The following is a 13231-nucleotide window of genomic DNA, read 5'->3' as shown; positions in this document are numbered from 1 at the left end:
TAGGAGACCTTATGTTAATATCTTCCAGGGCCTCTAGGGGAGGGTCTTGAGAAATCTCTTCATTTTTTTACAACTCTTACCTCCCCCTCCTTCCTCATTTTGCCTGCTTTCAAGCCACTGACAGGTTGCATCACTAAGTGAGATTGTGCTGTAGTCCTCCTGGGGATTAATACTGGCAAAGAAAAGAAAATAAACACAAGATGGTGGTTTCTCAGGCGATTTCACAATTCATGCTGTGTGATTTTTGATTAACTTTTCAGCGGTTTGACTGTATGCAGAAAGAAAATTATAGACAAGCAGCGAGCAGTGGGAAGAGAGGAAGGCCAAGGCCATGGCCACGGCTTCCTGAGCTCCTTCAAACTGCTGGATCCCCTCCCAGCCATTGGTTCCATTCTACCTCCTAAAATCACAGTGTTTCAGTTCAGAGGCTCCCACCAGAAATCTTCTGCTTCTCTGAGGGCCTCCCTAACACCGTAAAATCAAATTTGCCTACAAGGCTGGAGTGCTTTGCACTAAATCTAGGTCATAGTATCAGTTATTTCCAAAGTTCTCGTCCCAATCAGCAAACTTGTATGGGGTCCCAGAACGGTCCAATACTAGATCTAAAGATCAAAGATATGATGCAAAACAGATATGTCTCCAACTGTCCTCTTGCCCAATGCCATGAGCCATCGAGGACTGCTGATCCTGCAATTAACTGTGTTGTTAAAAACAGAAAAGAAAGTTGGGGGTTAATTTCTTACAAATTTCTTCAAGTAGGTTACTGGCATTAGATCATTCAAGTTAGATAATTTGAACTTTCTAGCCTTCATTTTACATTTCAAAACTATACCCTGTGGAGACCTATTTTTCTACACATGGGGATGTGGATACAGGCTAAGCGGGGAGACTGATTTACTTCCAAGTGCCAGGAGGGAAGGAGTTGGAAAACTAATAGATTGTGGAACTGAATTAAGAGCCGCATCTGCACTCTACACAGTGGGTGACTATAGTGAGGGGGTGGAAGAATGTCCCTTTAACCACCTGACAGATATGGGGCACAAGAGCTCTGTGATAATAGCTTTTTATCTCTGATGTTCCCCAAAATTTGCTAGAATCACCAGGATGATGCTGTCCACCTGCAGGGAGTCAGCCTGCTTGCCTAAAGAAAATATTTAGCATGAGCTTTGCAGGGAATTTTTCCTCTCCTTTGGCTCCATATACCAAGTTCCTGGAAAAAAGGATGAAGTAGGGTGATTTGGAGGTGAAGGGTAGTCAGGTAAGCAGAAGTTATGTAGAAATCAAAATTATCCATGCTGTGAACTGACTTTCTGATGTATCTCTCTCTGTTTGGCATTTTGCTTAATCTCCATGGCTATGCCAATAAGTAAGAGCTGTAGGGTCATGAGCTGAACTGTGCCCTCTGGTCTCAGGGCCACCAAGCTCTCCCTGGGCTGTTTCATTTATTAGTATTAACATCACATTTTTCGTTTAACTCACCTGGGTGGTTGTCTTCCTGTCTCTTGGAGGTGATGTGAGGGTCTTTGATCAGGTGTGGATTTAACGCTCCCTTAGCAGTGGTGTCAGCTCCAGTATAATGCTCTGTGGTTTTAGCTGTGCAGTTTAGAGCCATGTTTGAAAACTTTGACTGACACCTGAAACTGGGGATCCCTTGGGAAGTTTGTGCACGCATGTTAAAACATTTCTGCATGGAAAAGCTTATGAGCTGAAGCCTTTGTCTGCTTAAGGTCTTCAGCACATAATGCCTGCTCCTGTTGGTCAGCCCCTTAATCGTAAATGCCAAGATGACTTCCCCAAGGCCTCCTGATGAAGCAGGATGAGGGATCATTAATTGCTGCAATCCTGGACTTAATTACTAGGTTGTCTAAACTCAGATGCTCTTGAAGAAGCCAGGCACATACTTTATCCAAACTGAAATGCTGCCTTTAAGCAGCAGTGGGCTTGGAGAACATGACTCTGCCTGAGATCATAGGAAAACCAGGCAAGTGAAGAAGAAATGTGAGATCACCCTTCTTGTGGCTGAGCTGATTTGAAAATTAAAATCTATTTATGAATTGTACTGTTTCTTGTTTTGTTAAAGTAAACATAGTTAGAAATTTTGGAAGCACTGCAGAAAGTAATTAGAGTTTTTGTGTATAGAATATCAGTAACTTAATAAGTCATTTTCACAGATTCATGTAACTCTCACACCCGCCACTCACTTCTGCAGCCTTTGAGAAAAAACTCTGTTTCCTGAAAACACGAGAACAGCGCCGGGAGGGTGAAGGTAACTTTGTTTTTACTGATATCTTTGTTAAGGACAGCCTGTGTCTGGCAGGACCCTTTCCTTCCCCCACTCTCTTTGTGTTTCCTATGCAAAGGTCAAGTGCAATTGCAGATCATGGTGAAAGGCTTAGGAGGCTCAAAAGGCTTGGAAGAAGTTATACGAGCGGTGACTGGGCTACTGAATCTGGATGGAAGAGGACTGTGCTGGGCAAAGAGAGGGTCTGTCTGAACAAGGTAATTTTTTTTCCGAATGAATGACTTTGTCCTTGTGGGGTAGAGCTCCGACAATGACTGCAGCAGGAGCTGCTGCAGTTTGCTTAAATGGCAGCTGAAGCGTAACCAGGAGAGAAGTTACACTCCAGTGCGGCAATGAGAACACTTCCCTGGGTCTGTGAGCACTCTGAGAAGTACCCTGGAGGACCCTACAGCACTCTGGTGAGGTGCAGCGCTCTGCTGAGGGCTGTCAGAAAAGTCTGACTTCAAATCCCAGAAAGAGAGGCAAGAACTGTACTTTGGACATTCTAGGATGTGCTCCAGTGGTTCAACAAGTGGATAAGCCAGTGCAGCTGATCTCGCAACAGATTTGTGAACATAGTCCTTCATTTCTTTGGTCTTTCCTGACAAGTGCATTTAGATGTTTCATCTCCTGGGGAACATCTTGTACAAATGGGAAAAGATGTCTTAAGTTTTTGGTTTTGGTATGGAAAATAATTCAAAGTAGCTTCAATTCAGCCATTTTTTTTTCTGTTTTGTTGTTGTTTCCATGTGGATTTGGGTAGAAAGGGGAAAGAATGGGTTCAGCAGTCAAATGTAGGATTTAACGGTGTACAGAGCCTTACTCTCAACTCACATAAGCCCTTTTGAAATACCACGCTTTGTCCTCACTAAAAGGAAAAGCTGTTCCTTCATGTGTTAGTTAACAAAGGTTAAGTAAAGCATATTAAAATCTGAATTATACAGGGCTGTTGCAGCTTGCTTAAGTGTTAGCAGGTCAAAGAGAACACTGCATCCTTGATAATGTTTTAGTTTGACCTGCTAACAAATGTTAATACATCTGTCTTGTTCAATGCATTTTTGTGTGTGAATGTGCATGCATTTAAGGACTAGAAAAGAAATGCTATATGTCAGACGAAAGTCCTTCAGAATTCAGCAAAGTGTCATTTAAATGAACAGCAATCACTCACCGAGTACCAGAGTACACTACACATCCCCCATAGAGGACACAGTCTTATGCAAATAAAGACTTTATGGACAATATTTCTGTAAATATTCTTCCATTTTTTAAGCATTTCTGTACATAACTCCATTCGAAGCAAGACAGACCTATAAATTAACAATTGGCTGGATTCATCAAAGTGTTCATAACAAGCAGTAATCTTTGATTCAGGGGAATGTTAGCAAAAAACGACAGGCCTATCATTTTTTTAAATTCTTCTAGCAAATATTCAAAGTGAATCCTATTGTCTTAAGTACTTTTCATTATTTTTACAGAAGAGGATAGGCAATAAACATTACATTTATTGGCTTCTTGTGAGCACATATTTATCTACTACCCTCTGGTTGTGTGTTGCTATTACACTAACAGCAGTCCCTGACCCAACTGTACCGCACGCTCTGCAACCACGCAGAAGGAAGAAAATCCTTCATCGCACAACTCACAACTTTTATGTACAAGATGGCCATAACTAGTACGTCCATTGCAACCAGAGGAAGCACAAAGAAACAGCCAGGCAATGCAGGGCCGCATGTGTGGCCGTGATCTTGGGGCGCTGGCTGCCTAGCCGCTGTCAGGGACTTGAAATACGAAAATGCTTGTTTGTGAACTTAAGATGTGGGCAACATTTTGCTAGTCCTTGAGAGCTAGCAGGAGCAGGCTCTTGAAGGCAAAGGTGAGGAGTTCATGGCTGATGAGATAAAAAGTGGGAGTGCTGGAGGTACACACAGAAAGGAGCAAGGTGTTAAAAGCAAATAGTCCAGGAAATGGTTGCAAGGCTGGGTGCATATGAAATATCTTAAGCAGTTATAATGAGATGAGATTAATGAGTGTTCTAGCAGTATCCCAATATTGCGACTTTGCTCTGTGATGTCTTTTCCGTGCCAAATTCATCACCTCTCAATGCCCTTTTCTCCAGAGGGGTCTTCTTTACAATGCAGAAGATAACAAAGGTCCTCTGAAAGAGGGAAATACATTGCTCTAGCCACTATAGAAGGCAATCACTGCACACCAGCAGAACATACAGCAAAATGTAGGAGGGAAAAGGAAAATAAAAGGATTATAGCTGTAAACCGAAACAATTATTTTTGAGGCACCCTGCAGTTTTTTGTTTTGCATTTTTATTTTTCCTCTTTGCCGCTCTTATTTTACAGATTACAAAGCTTTTCAACTTGTTATTAGCAGGCAGAATATCTTACTGTGTTGTCTGCAAATTCTTACTTGTATAGGTTTGTAAGTAAAAAAAAAAGTCTGTTTGTTAAAGCATGTGCTATTCTCCACTTAACTAAGGAGATGAAAAGTCACAACTGTGCTATGATGTTTTATTAAAATATAAAAAATAGCAAGCTAACAGCACAAGCCAATTAAATAATACTTCTTGTCTCCAGATTAGCCTACAGATTTATATTTACATTTATATTTTTTTTGGAAAAAAAAAAAATCAGCCGGTACCCAATATAGTCAAGCTTGATATTGTAGAAAGATTATCCATCCACTGTTGCTGGAAGCAGAACAACAACAACAAAATATATTAAAATAAAGCCAAAAAAACAAAATCAAAAACCTCACAAACCAGTCCTACACAGTGGATATTTTAGAAACCTGCAACACATCAGCACAGTATGTACGCAGGATTTCACAGTCCGCAAAACAGCAAATATGTAAGAGTGTCCACTTACTAAGGCTGACATGTGGGGCGTGGAGGCGACAACTTCGGCTATTCTTGTGTCCCTTCGCTTCACTGATGCTGGACCTGTCATGCTCACATGAATCCTTTCTGAATGGGTGAATGGTCTAATAGTTCATTAATGCCCAAGGCCAGTTTAGTTTTTTAAAAATTGTTTTTATCTAAATAGGAATCATGTGCTGTGCAATATGACTTAGTCCTGTGTACGGCATTTACGGTGGGCCTATTTTGAGCAGAAATTAGACCAAATGGCTTTTGGAAGTTTTTTTACAACTTATTTGCGCTGTAATTCTATAGTGCCATGCAAATTTTTTTGAAAACAGCAATAGTCTGCCATTAGCCCTCCAAATGAACCACTATAATGTCATTGCTAGGAAGACGCTGAAATCTTTGGCGTATATTTTCTGAGTTAACCATCATAGGCTATGGCAGGAAAAAACATTCAAGGTATTCCAGAACAGTGGTTTGCTCTTGCAACAGGTTAAAAAACAGGTGAAGCATGCCCTTAATATATGAACGTATGTGTGTACCAATATAATAGTTGTAACTACAACACGTTCATACAATATGTGAACTAGTTATGTAAACGGTTGAATCTTTGTGCACGTGCTTTTTGTATTGTCATAGGTAAACTTGACTCTATGTTCAAGATGCCCTTCAGAACTGCACAGTATTACCTGTGCAGTTAATATAGGTGTTGGTTCTCTCTAGCAGGAAGATATAGGAACAGGTAAATCAGAAGCTGTGAATCCCATTGTCTTAAACCAATGTTTTTTCCCAACCACATTGGGTGTGTTTGATTTCATGGGAGGTTCACACCAGTAGCTGGAAGATTTTCCTGTGAGTTTCAAATTGCTCATCCATGAATGCAGCTCGCCTGAGAAGTGTGAGGAAACTTTGAGGCAGCAGGAGTAAATTGTCTGGTAGGAGCATCCTCCATCATATATCATGGTGCCTGATAGCGGGGACAAGCTGTTTGCGTTGGTCTCATGTGAACAGTTGGGTGCCACTGCATGGCGCTTTTTTTGTGAAGTGCTGTTTGCTTTTGTGCTTGCACACACAACAGGGCCACAATCAAATAATTCACTGTATCATTCAGATGTGATTCCCCCAACACATTGTTGCTTTTGTATATTCCTAGAGTGTCTGAAAATTCTGCCAGCATGTCCCTGAAAAATCGGCCTATATAGCAAATAGTTGGAACACGCCAGGGGCACTTCATATATTAATTTAATAGCCTGTCTGCAAGTATAAATGCAGAATAATGAGCAGTATAAAAGACTGGCTAAGCTATACTCAGTGGTGCACAAAATAAATTCCACTGGCAAGACTGTTAGTTGTCCTACAGTGAAAATAAAGCAAATATTGGACTTGAAATACTCCTGTTTGGGTGGGAATCTGAAAGACAAAGCCAAAAATTACTGAGCACAGGGTGGAAAGGACTAACTGATGCTCGGTGGCATCAGAAATATGCTCAGGAGAGCTAAGCGTATCCATAATTTAATACCGTTGCACATAAGGAGCAAAAAGGATTTGCAAAACGAAGATATGACCTGACTGGAGTAACTAGAGTGAGTAACTAGAGAGAGAGCATTGTCAAAGATAACACAGTTGATAGATCTAAAATACATGGTGAAAGGGTGTTCTGTTCCTAGTGACAGAAAAGGGGTAAAAATATGAAGTCTTTTCTAACTAAGTTGCATTTAATCTTGTAATTCTTTCACCTTGTGATTCTTTTCAGTTCGTATTACTTATCAGTAGGAAATAAAAATCCATGCGCTTAGGTTCTGTTTTCTAAAATCACACTGGTTTAATACAATACTTCTAATATATACTGAATTCTAGCACATGGCATTATAAATCTTTACATTCTTAATTTTATGACATCAATTCTGTATTGTTATATAGTAGCAAAGGAGACCAGAGGATGATATTAAAGCCTGTAGAGAGACACATCCTATGTTCTAATGAACTTCAATGTAGGTTTAGACAGCAGTGCATCAAAATACTTTCATAGCTGTGAACAGGGGTTTTGCGTAGGGAGGTTCTTTATGAAGGTTTTAAAATCATTATCACAAAGGCTTTGTATCCAGAGCAATGGAGATTTTTCTGCTTGTAGGTTGTTTTAATATACATGTATTTGTGGTTATTCTTATTGAAATGTGCCTAGAGGGCACCATGGAAGGATTGGTTCAGTATCTCCCACCTCAGCCCAGATCTAACAACCAGTCCCAAAGTTCTCCTGTAGTTTTATCCTATATTCAGAAATCTTCTTGTCAAGTTTCTGATATGGTGAAGGAGGAGTTTATAAAAATTTTCTTGTATCCTGGATAAATTGCCTGTCTCCAAATAGCTCACTCTTGGAGAATCATGTAATTTGAGAAACTGTCCTGGCATTAAGGTCTGATTTTTATTTTTATTTTTAAAGTTTTTAATTGACCTCCTTTTTAAAGCCTGATATTTAAGGATAAAAAAAGAAAAAATGTGACTAAAGTGGATTTTTTAAACACTTGTTTATATTCCCATTTAGATTTGATTCACAATGCCTTTGCTTGTGTAGTCGAAATCATCTTCTCTGAAGACAAAAAGTTACAGTGAATAATAAAGCATAGATTTGTTGATAGCTTGCATCATCTCATGAATTAATACCTCTGTGTTATGTTTATGGAGTACAGTAAAATGTGTTATCTGGATAGTTAATCAACCTAAGCCATTAGTGGTGAAACACTTTGAAATGTATACCAACTAATTATGTTGAGAACTATGTGTCTTAAGAAATACCGTATGCTGCAGTACATTTATGCATATGGAATAATGCATTTAAAAAAAAATCTCTTGGTGAATCAAGATTTTTTGTTTTGATTTTGATGTCTTTTATGTTATAGTGTATTTTATAAAGTATTAAAAAGAAAGTAAATTTAAAAATCATTTAACATTCTTACAATGTTGGTACAATTTGATATTACTTTGATATTACCATATTTGCTTGGATATTTTGCTGAAACGAAATGCTACCAAAATGAACACATTTCTGAGGGAAGTTTGGCTTTCAACAGTAGTATTTTCTGAGCATGTCAACATTCTCAGGAATCTTTTAAGTGAGTTAACTTGTAAATTGCTTATCTAGGAGCCCTTATATATGAAACTTTTTACAGTCTGAAAGGGAGTTAAATATTCTGCTGGTCATACGTGGTGAAACCAGTAGGAATGAAACGTTTGAAGCAAGGATGTAGTTCAGGGTTTTTAATCAATGTGTCTTCACCAGAAGAGAGTACTTTTGAATTTTTCCAATGTAGTATCATTTTGATTCACAGACTGATTCTCTTTTGGGAGATCTATACCCTGATTCTTAGCAAAAATAAATCAATATTGTCCAACTGACTTCTGTGAAATTGTGTTACTGCAAGCCAACTATGAATCTGGTCCATCTCTTCCATTAAAATTAATGGAAGAAAGATGTGTCCAAATGACCTAGAATACTTTGAATCTATATTTTCTTGAGTTGTGTCAAAACAATGCTTTTAATAGTATGTATCTTTTTATATGTTGTGTGTGTGAGTGACTATTAAATGTGCTGAATAGCCTAAATGTAAACCATGATTGATTATTCCCATATGAGCCCAGTCTACTTCCAGTCCATTGGTTAGGATATAATAAAAGACTGTTTTCATCAAGGACTTGGCATCCTCTTGGAAACTGGATTTGGATATGGCAGCAAGAATTAACATAGTAGAAATAGGAAAGTTAATCAACCTAAGCCAAAAGTCACAGCTCATATGAACCTAGGACTCCACACTCTTAAAGAAATAAAATAAAAATAGAGTATTAACATCTCCTGGTGTTAACTAACAATGTGAAACAAGCAAACAAACTAAAAGGTTCTTAAAATCTTTTCTTCTACTATTTACCATTTTTACATTTCACAAAGTGCAAATAAAATGACCCAATTTTCATTATCTTTATATAGGTAGAACCTGCAAACTATACTTTATTTATGTTAAGCAGTTTTTTTACCCCATGTGTGGCCTATGAGTAAGTCTGACAGATCTTGTCTTGTATCTCTGGGCATTTCTGGGGAATTTTCTGGGTTTTTAAAAATAGTTTTCAGAGAAGTTAGAAGGCAGCACAATATACTTCTACTCACATGCACTTTCAAAAAGTAGGTCTAAAAAATATATTTTCCCTGTTCCAAATTCTATTCAGGCACTAGAGAAAATTAAGAGTGTGGCTTATCTTGATATTAGAATAACATGTGGACTGAAGTGACTCTTTATCATGGGACAATCCAACAGATGTTGAATAAGGTAAGACCATTTTTAGACATTTTGCTGCAGATAATATTGGCTTACATGACAAAAAAATAAGGGAATTGGGATATTGCAAAAGAGTTTGTGGCTTTCACATTTTGGAACTTCTCTTCATAAATGTGGTCTGAACTCTTGCATGTGTCTTTTCTTCCTGTCCTTAGTTGTCAGACTTCTCGCACACCGTGTTGTGGATTATGTCCATACAGATACTCCTGTTGTCTCTCAAGAAAGCATTTTGTGCATTGTTTTGGATGTCTTTTAGACTAAGTTCATTCCCTTTGCTTTTGTACGTTGGTAAGATTTATTGCTCTTCATTCAATGTGAAACTGCTTTCTGGTGGAGGTGGATGGCAACTGTAAAAGGGTTGGGCCCTCTGGAAAGTTATCTGCTAACCTAAATATTGATTTTTTCTTTCAGACTTTATCACCCCCACATTTTGAGATGCCCATAGTTATAAAACTCTCTTAATTTCACTGGGAGCCAGACAAAAGGTCATAGTTTACCCCATGTGGAGCAATTTCTGGACTGATGTTTTTTATGGAATCCCTGTGCAGAGTTCATGAACTGAGATTCAAAAGAAGCATGAGTTTATGTTCGAAATGATGGCCCTCCTGCAAGAACAATTCCATGAAAAATACTGATGAAAGCATACATATTCTCCACCAAAAGCTTCTTGATTTCATATTCATGCTTCAGAGAGTATAACTATCACTATGGAGTACTTGCATGTGCGTGCAAAATGTGAATGTTAGTCTGAGTCTGTCCACCTTGTGGACCTGGGAGTGATCCCTTAGAGCATTCATTGGCTCTGTACATTGTACACTGTGCGTTACATTTTCTGTGGTTGCCTTTAGGTTTGTAGTATTTGCTAATCCTGCAGACTTCAAGAGGGGTGTGTGTTGCTGGGCCTTGAACCCAGGTAGAACCCGCTGACACACACGGCTTTTGTAGGTACCTGCATGGAGCTTACTGAGAGGAGCACGAGCTGCAGAGGGGTTTGGAGGCAGCATGAAAACATCAATCTGTGAGGATATGATAAATTTACAACATACCTGCACTTTAGTCTCTTAATTGAAAAGTCCTGTGTGTTTAGAAGTGGGGTGTTCACAACGGCTAATTTAGCCTTGGGCTTTTCTTGTCCTAAGCTGTCCCTGTGCTTGGTAGCAAGAGAGGCTCCAGCAGAGGCTATTTCAAAGCAGTAGCCAGGAGACATTGCACAAGGAGTTTAGCCCCTGAGGCCAAAGAGGGCCTTTGCAAATACCCTCCCTACAGCTTTCATATTTTTACTCAAACTTGTGGTACATGAAACTGCATTCATCTGCTTTGGGAGCTGACTAGGCACGTTGCACAAGCCAGAAGTGTGTACCCAATTAACATGTTTGTTTCTGAGAGACAGTGTATTATCGTGAAAGACGAAGAGACTGCCATGTATCGCATAATTAAAGAACTGCAAAAATGAGCAAACGAAAAGGCAGTCTAAAAGAATGTCATAATATTTGAATGCTGTTATATTTAAAAATTAAAAATGCAGAAAAATGTTAGGCCTTTTTATTTCTCAGAAAGCATTTTTAATTCAAAAGAAGACAATTTGGGGGACTAAATAAGTCAACTGTCATCTTGGTAGCTATGCATACTCGTTTCTGTTTTGACTGTAGTTTTAGCTGAGGAAATCTGGGAAGTTGAAGCATTTCCTCCTGAATCTGCCAGGAATGGTCTGACGCTTATCATTTCTCCATATCTCCAAGCAATTTGGAGCTTTGTCATTTGCAATCTATATGTAGTATAAGCAATTATATCCCAGTGTTTCAAGGAATTTTCAGGAACGTTACATCCCTGCGCTGTACTGAGGTTTGCGTGTCTGCCAGACACTCAGGCGGTCGCTTCCTTGGGAAAGAAGGAATCATAGTTTCTGGTCCTTGTTCCCAACACTGTGGGTTACTTTGTCTTTTCCTTTGTAGCTAGAAAACGATTTTTTCTTGGACCACTGCAAGTCACAAAGGGGAACCAGTGGACAGTTGTGAACCAGGAGGACTTGCTCCATCCTAGCTGCCACTCTTTGCAGAAGCAGCAGCAGAAGACTTCTGTTCACAGAGGAACCTCTCAGTGAGAGAGGTGAACCCACAGCATAGCACATGCTCCCAGCGAAAAATATAAAATAAGGGGTCAAGTTAAAGTTGCTTTTATATGTCAGATGATTCTAAAACTGTTATTTAATGACTAATAATGTACTTTATGGTCAATTTTTTACAGATAAGCAAGGGCTTCTTAAGTCTGATTCATTTGCTTAATGGTATGCATTTTTTTTCTTGAGTATAGTTTTTAATTTTGAGCACAAATGGATACTGGCCTTAGCTGTAATATATGTGCTGTTTTCCATCCCCGTGTATTGTCATTAGGGAGTTTTCTGGCTATCTGTACTTTCTCACATCTGTGTGCTAAATTAGAAATTCTTATATAAAATGTAGTGTGCAGGAGTATTCTTTGGATTTGTGGTTCTTTCTTGGGACAACTTGCGTCTGCAAAGCAACAGAATCTTCATTCCTGATTTTTTTTCCTTAGTTGCAGAGCATACATGAAATTTCTGGTGAAATCAGTCCTGTTTCATTGATATATCAAGGGACATAATTTTCTACTGGTTATTTTCATGCAAAATAGAGTTTAACCAGTTATTTTTGTGTGTGACAGCCTTGCAAATGTGCTTCACATTTATTTAGCCACATGTTGACAATTCTAAAGATGAGAAAATCTCTCTGAGCACAAACAGAATGTGAAATCTGACATCTCTGAAACTTCATACTTCAGGGCTGAGAAATATCAGTGTTTTTTTTTCCATTTTTTTCACAGCATTTTTAATTCTGTGTTTACAGTAGAATAGAAATGGCTTTTAAAAAGGAAAGCAGAACATCTGTAACTAGATCTATCATATATACTTGATGAAGAGAGATATCATGAGTATTTCGGCTATCTCAGTATATAACATTAATATGATATCAAAATTTTGCCATATTTCAGATGATAGTCTACGGCAAAATTTTAAACACCCATGAAACCACCCCCTGTAGTAAATAAATCCATTTCATAATATTATAATACAACTCAATGAAGCTATAAGTACACATGAAAGCTATTATGCAATCTTTAAATATAGCAAGTATATTCTGCATTTTAGAAAAGTGAGAGTCTACACTAAAAAGTCCACATGTATATTTTACCTCTTAGAAGAGGTGAAAAGAAATGTGTGGAGGTATATGAAATATTTAATCAACAAGAAAACATGAAAACAGTAATAAAAATGCTACGACAAATTTGTGATATAAATCAACACTGCCTACAGCTTTTTAGCACTGCCATTATGTTTCAGTTTAACTTCTGTAAGCAAACACCAAAGAATTTGTAATTTTAGGGGAGCATCTTTTACTAGTTCAGACAATGACTAGTTCAGACAATGACTATTTCAGACAATGTTTAAATAGAGTTGATCAGCTTTTTTCACTAGGAAACTAGGTTAAGGGAAAAGTAAAAGGTATTTTCCAAGTACATAAAAATATATTTTGCATATTATTACTTTGAAGTATATTTTAAATTCAAAAAAATCTAAAACCATTAAGCATTCCCCACTCAACCTTTGCAATAGCAGGGAAAAATGCAGAATGGTAGGAACGAAAATGAAACAGAAGGGGTTCCTTCATGTCTTATTTCCTGAAAAGAAATCAAAGGTCAAGTGCCTGATAAATTTTTTTCAATATTTTTCAGGAAACT

The 13231-nt window shown here is 38.2% G+C and overlaps 1 long non-coding RNA gene across 2 annotated transcripts in view; it reads left to right on the top strand.

The window, feature by feature from the left end:
• The window catches only part of LOC134511084 (uncharacterized), a 49298-nt gene extending 36404 nt beyond the window's left edge, over positions 1-12894 (top strand). For both annotated transcript variants that reach the window (XR_010069790.1, XR_010069789.1), the window contains exons 3-6: positions 2210-2266; positions 2361-2499; positions 9369-9469; positions 11431-12894. This is a non-coding gene — a long non-coding RNA (uncharacterized LOC134511084). The remainder of the gene's footprint in view (positions 1-2209; positions 2267-2360; positions 2500-9368; positions 9470-11430) is intronic.
• The last annotated feature ends 337 nt before the right edge of the window (positions 12895-13231 follow it).

Source organism: Chroicocephalus ridibundus, chromosome 2 (assembly GCF_963924245.1).
Source record: "Chroicocephalus ridibundus chromosome 2, bChrRid1.1, whole genome shotgun sequence".
NCBI lineage: Eukaryota > Metazoa > Chordata > Aves > Charadriiformes > Laridae > Chroicocephalus > Chroicocephalus ridibundus.
The sequence above is the reverse complement of the archived record's forward strand: the minus strand, read 5'-3'. Positions and strand labels throughout refer to the sequence as shown.